The 6,470-nt window shown below is 43.5% G+C and overlaps 1 protein-coding gene and 1 non-coding gene across 2 annotated transcripts in view; one reads left to right on the forward strand and one right to left on the reverse strand.

The window, feature by feature from the left end:
• Positions 1-30: 30 nt before the first annotated feature.
• On the reverse strand, positions 31-112 carry TRNAS-GCU. Its single transcript has one exon. It is a non-coding gene; the product is annotated as a tRNA-Ser (tRNA).
• A 113-nt stretch (positions 113-225) lies between these two features.
• Positions 226-6,470, forward strand: part of LOC119471701 (kinetochore scaffold 1-like) — a 17,947-nt gene continuing 11,702 nt past the window's right edge. The window contains exon 1 of the mRNA XM_037739433.1: positions 226-591. The gene's annotated coding sequence lies outside the window, so the exon portion shown is untranslated. The remainder of the gene's footprint in view (positions 592-6,470) is intronic.

Consider the following 6,470-nt stretch of genomic DNA (forward strand, 5'->3'; position numbering starts at 1 on the left):
AAAGCAGAAAAAAAAAAAAAACACACATATCGACGAGGATGGGATTCGAACCCACGCGTGCAGAGCACAATGGATTAGCAGTCCATCGCCTTAACCACTCGGCCACCTCGTCCCAGAAGCTTACTGTTTCCTGATTGCTATAGGGAGTAATATCAAGGGGATGTGACGCAATGTTATGGAAGCCGCCATTTTGTACGGAAGCCGAGGTTCAAAAATTTCCACAGCAAGCAATCGAAAGAAAATGGCGGCTCCCATGATTGTGAGGAAGGCCTGCACTGGGGAGGGGCAAGGGAAATTCGGTCGAAAATGAGATAAACCTGAAGCAAATGAAATTGGCACGGAGGCTTGGAACCTAGTTTGATTTAAGCAGTCTTAGAAAAGTGGTTCGTCCGGCGCCTAAGGGGCGGAGCCGAAGCGTAGAGCTGCTTTGCGCGTGCGCAACACCTAGGCGGTTAGATTTGAATACTTCACTGAGGCAAGCTGGGCGTTGTGGGGTGAAGGCGAGAGGCGGCGGTGACTTTCCGCTCTGAGAAGCGTGTAGACCCCCAGACAAGTCTGCACAAAATTTGTCGGGCGTGTGAGCCGCTGCAGGTAAGGAGAGTGACCCTTTAGTTCTGGGCTCCAGGGAAGGCTTCGGGTTTTGTCTGGACCTCCCGAAGTTCCGGCGGTGGGAGGTGGGGGACGCTCCCTCAGCCTGGCGGCCTCTGTGAGCGCCGGGTGAGTAGACCCCTCTGTCCCCGGCCGAGCCCTGGGCTTTTTCCTCTTTTCGGCTTGCACGTCGTGCCGCCTTCCTTTTCCCTAGCACTTCTCCGACCGCACCTGGGCCCCTCCGGCCACCCGGCTCAGGTTGCGAGTCCGTCGCTCTCTCGGCTCCCCTTCGGCTCCGTCCTGCTTGCTGTCTTCTGTTAGGGCTCGCGAACTCTTCTTGCACCCCTACCGCTCTTCCCTAGGGACCTCTCGGCTGTTTGTATTTCTCACTTAAGCTTTTCTTGGCTCTAAATGACACCCATGAGTGATTTTAAAATTCTCAGCCTTTTGTGGTTTAAGGTGTCTGCTCAGAGTGCCGGCAGCACGTAACAGAGTTTTCATTTCCTGCAGATATAATAGTATTAACAAATAAAGTAAATATTAGTACGCCGCACATTAGTTTTTAAAAAATCCTCCTCTGTTCATTATTCCTCAGGATTTAAGCCCCTATTCTTGGTGGTGTTTACTCACGTTTAAGGGGAGAAAAATATTGCCAATTGGAATTTTACAGATAGGTTTAATAGGCATTAATAGGTGAAGGATGTGGATGAAGACCAAGGAGACTCTTACTTCCAGTGTGGATATTAAGATTGAAGTTTTCACTTAGGTTGACTTATTGGGTTCGTTATCTTGTGATAGGGCTGGGGACAAATGATACAGGGTCCCAAACCTAGAGGGGTTTACAGTCCAGAAAGGAAAATAACTAGTATACACAAATAACTATAATACAAGACAGAACGTAGAAGATTATAGGACATTCTGAAGTAGTGTGGGAGCACAGAAATGGGAAATCTTATTTGATGCTTTTGGAGACAGATTCTTGGAGAAGACCGTGTTTGAGGTGGACCTTGGAGAGATGATTTACAGAGATAGGAGTTAATATATGATAAAATTTTGGCAATTAACGGTTGGGTTCAATGCAGTATAATTCTGACTTTGAATGGCTGGAAATGTTTACAAGATGATAAATACATGTAAATTAAATTAAAATGTTTGGAATGGTAGAATTATGGATGTGTTCGATGTTAAACAATAGACTGTAAAAAATACTAACTCTAGATATTGACAGTAAAGCAGTGCTGTCCAGTAGGACTTCCTGTGAAAATGGTAATGCTATATCTGCACTCCAACATGGTATCCATTAGCCACATGGGACTATGGAGCACCTGAAATGTGATTTTTGTGACTGGAGAACTGAATTTAAAATTTTATTTTATTATTATTTTTTAATAGAGACAGGGTTTCACCATGTTGGTGAGGTTGGTCTCGAACTCCCGACCTCAGGTGACTCACTCGTCACTGCCTCCCAAAGTGCTGGGATTACAAGCATGAGCCACAATGCCTGGTTTATTTTATTTTATTTTATTTTAATTAATTTAAATGTAACTACTGTATTAGACAGCACAGGTCTATAGTCTATCATTTCACTCTTATCCTCCTATAGTCCTGGAAAATAGTAACTCTAGATATTGCTTTTATAAATGCAGGAGTGGGGAAAGAGCCAGAGTAAATATTTCAGGCTTTGCAGCCTACATGGTCTTTGTCACATATTCTCTGCCTGTTTGAAGTTCTACAGATTATTTAGATTAGTGGTTCTCAAACTTTCTTGATGCATGGCACCCTTAGATAAAAAAAAAAATACTTAACAGTTCTATTTATTGAGTACAGTGGTTGTTGGGTCCAAACATTAAGTACCTATGTCACAAACTTAGTAGCCGTTTAAAAAAATACATCAATTGAAGGAAAAGATGATTTTGAAAATTTTATTCTTAAATAATCACACTCATTTGGATATATGCCTGTTGGACACTGCACAACTTCCCAAACTTTGGAATCAGTTTATACCCTGCCACCCTCATTTCCTGTACCACTTTAACAAAAGTACTTGTTTTTTATCACAGCAACTGTGAAAAATTTATCTTTACAGTGATGTTATTAAAACTAATGTAATGCACATGGTACTATTTTGAGGTAGTAGTTTATACAGTACCTGGCAGATGTTCAGAATTGCCATGCATCTCTCAAAATTTTTAAATATCCCAGGACACCACTGTGAGTATGCTGCAGCACCCTTGGGTGCCAGGTACACAGTTTGGAACCAGTAACTTTTTTTTTTTTTTTTTTTTTTGAAATGGAGTCTCACTCTCTCTGTTGTCCAGGCTGGAGTGCAGTGGTGCCATCTCAGCTCACCGCAACCTCCGCCCCCTGGGTTCAAGGTATTCTGTCTTAGCCACCCGAGTAGCTGTGATTACAGGAGCATGCTACTACACCCAGCAAAATTTTTTGTATTTTTAGTAGAGACAGAGGTTTCACCCTGTTGCCCAGGCTGATCTTGAACTCCTGGCCTCAAGTGATCCACCGGCCTCAGCCTCCCAAAGTGCTGAGATTACAGGCGTGAGCCACTGCACCTGGTCCCTGGAACCAGTAACTTAATGTGTCAATAACCAAGAGTTTGGCTGTAACAGTGTTTTATAAATCAAGCTTAATCTTTGAGTCTAGAGTCTCCTATTTGTGTTGAAAGTGTAACTTTGGCCAGGTGTGGTGGCTCACACCTGTAATCCCAGCACTTTGGTAGGCTGAGGTGGGCAGATCACCTGAGGTCAGGAGTTTGAGAACAGCCTGACCAACATGGTGAAACTCTGTCTCTACTGAAATGCAAAAATTAGCCGGGCGTAGTGGTGGGTGCCTGTAATCTCAGCTACTTGAGAGGCTGAGGCAGGAGAATTGCCTTATCCTGGGAGGCAGGGATTGCAGTGAGCTGAGATCACACCACTGCACTCCAGCCTGGACAACAAGAGTAAGACTCTATCTCAAAAAAAAAAAAAAAAAAACCAGCTATAGCTTTAAAAAAAAAGTATTTTTTTAAAAACAGGAAAGGATGTTAAAATTGGTTAAGCATCCCCTCTACCTTCCCCCCGAGTCTCTCTCTGTTGCCCAGGCTGGAGTGCAGTGGTGTGATCTCTGCTGGCTGCAACCTCTGCCTTCCAGGCTCAAGCAATCCTCCCACCTCAGCCTCTGGGGTAGCTGGGACTACATGTGGGAGCCACCATGTCTGGCTAATTTTTGTATTTTTTGTAGAGATGGGGTTTTGCCATGTTGTCCAGGTCCCTCCTGAACTCCTGAGCTCAAGTGATCAGTCTGCCTCAGCTGCCCAAAGTGCAAGGATTACAGGTGTAAGCCACCACACCCAGCCCTAAACTTTTTTCTTCATCTGTTGAGATGATCGCATCATTTTTATCTTTTTTTTTTGGGTAAGGTGTTTTGCCCTTGTTGCCCAGGCTGGAGTGCAATGGTGCAGTCTTGGCTCACTGCAACCTTTGCCTCCTGGATTCAGGTGATTCTCTTGCCTCAGCCTCCGGAGTAGCTGGGATTACAGGCATGCACCACCACGCATGGCTAATTTTGTATTTTTAGTAGAGATGGGGTTTCTCCATGTTGATCAGGCTGGTCTCAAACCCCCAACCTCAGGCAATCGCCCGCCTCAGCCTCCCAAAGTGCTGGAATTACAGGTGTGAGCCACTGCGCCCGGCCTCATTTTTATCTTTTAATCTGTTAATGTGGTAAATTGCAAGGTTGATTTTCTGATATTAAACCAATTGTGCATTCCTTTTTGGATTTTTTTTGTTTTGTTTTTTGAGACAGTTTCACTCTTGTTGCCCAGCCTGGCTCAATCTCGCTCACCACAACCTCTACCTCCCAGGTTCAAGCGATTTTCCTGTCTCAGCCTCCCTAGTAGCTGGGATTACAGGCATGGGCCACCATGCCTGGCTAATTTTGTATTTTTAGTAGAGATGGGCGTTTCTCCATGTTGGACAGGCTGGTCTCTAACTCCTGACCTGAGGTGATCTGCCCGCCTCAGCCTCCCAAAGTCCTGGGATTACAGGTGTGAGCCACCATGCCCAGCCTTTTTTCTTTTTTTAAAGAGATGGGGTCTCACTATGTTGCCAAGGCTGGAGGACAGTAACTGTTCACAGTTGCCATCATAGTGCACACAGCCTGGAACTCCTGGGTTCCAGAGATCCTCCTGCCTCAGCCTCCCAAGTAACTGGCACTGCAGGAACACTGCCTCACATCTGCCCAACCAATTTTGCATTTCTGAAATAAAACCACTTGACTGTGATATATTATCCTTTTTTACAAATTGCTGGATTCTTTTTGCTATTATTTATTTGGGATTTTTATATTTTTAAGAATGGCATGTAATCTTTCCTTGGTGTGTGTTTGTATGTGTGTCTCTGAGGTGGTTGCAGGAAAGGGAGTTAAATTTTTATCTCCCATGGTGGGAAGACAAACATTTTAATAGCTAAAAGTAGAAAAATAGCTGGCTTAGTGGCTCATGCTTATAATCCCAGCACCAGCACTTTGGGAGGCAGAGGCAGATGGATCCCTTGAGTCCAGGAGTTCGAGACCAGCCTGGGCATCATAGCAAAACCCCATCTCTACAGAAATTACCCAGGCATACTGGTGCATGACTGTGGTCCCAGCTACTAGGGGGGCTGAGGCACAAGAATCGTTTGAGCCAGAGAGGCAGAGGTTACAGTAAGCTGAGATGATGCCCCTGCACTCCAGCCTCAGCGACAGAGTGAGACCCTGTCTCAAAAATAAATAAATTATATTAAACTATAAAAATTGAAAACTAGCAATACAAATAAGTTATGTTAACAAGGTAAATGCAAAAATAATCAGCTAAAAGTAAAAGTGGTTGCTTTGGGGAAGGAGGAAATTAGGGTGCAAGGAGCTGCTAATTTTTTTTTTTTTTTTTTTGAGATGAAGTCTCAGCTCTGTTGTCAGGCTAGAGTGTGGTGGCTTGATCTCGGCTCACTGTAACCTCCACTTCCCAGGTTCAAGTGATTCTCTTGCCTCAGTCTCCCAAGTAGCTGGGACTACGGCCCAAGCCACCATGCCCGGCTAATTTTTATATATTTTTTTAGTACAGATAGGGTTTCACCATGTTGGCCAGGATGGCCTCCATCTTTTGACCTCGTGATCTCCCTGCCTTGGCCTCCCAAAGTGCTGGGATTGCTGGCGTAAGCCACCACACCCGGCCGAAGCTGCTAATTTAAAAACAGCAACTTAGCCAGCCTTACGTAATCAGCTCCTTATACATGGTACATGTATAAGGTACATGTACCTGGTACATGGAAGCTAAAATTAAAACTGTTGTTTGTGAATAGGAGGTAAGTAAAACCAAAAGAGTGGAAAAGCATACTGAGAAAATGATCAAGAACAAGAGGAGAGGATCAGAGATTAGATCCTAGAAGATCATCTTACTTACCTTAGTAGCTGATTGAATTCAGAGATACTAAAAAATAAGCAGGTTTTATTTCAGTTGGAATTTCAGATTCACTGTGAAGTACTGTTCCCTAATTTGGCTTTTGTTATGTATGACCAAAGCATCTAAAACATCTTCCAGTTACCTGTTTACTTATTGCTAAAACCAAGAACATTGATCCTGTTTATATTGTATTAATTTAGTGTTGTGACGGGAAATGCTAATATGGTTGAGTCATATCTAGCTATTCTTTTTTGAAATCTGCAGGTGGATTTTTTTCTTACCCAAGGATGAGGTTCTAAAGTTAATACATAAAGTGAAAATCAAATATAGTTATAGGGAGGCAGGAACTGAGACCAGTTGAGGAAACTTCACATTATGCCTCTTAGTTCATATTCTTTCCAGGGCAAATACTCACTGAGTGAAATTTTTTTTTTTTTTTTTTTTTTTT

Source organism: Cebus imitator, unplaced genomic scaffold, assembly GCF_001604975.1.
Source record: "Cebus imitator isolate Cc_AM_T3 unplaced genomic scaffold, Cebus_imitator-1.0 Scaffold70, whole genome shotgun sequence".
In the NCBI taxonomy this organism is placed as follows: domain Eukaryota; kingdom Metazoa; phylum Chordata; class Mammalia; order Primates; family Cebidae; genus Cebus; species Cebus imitator.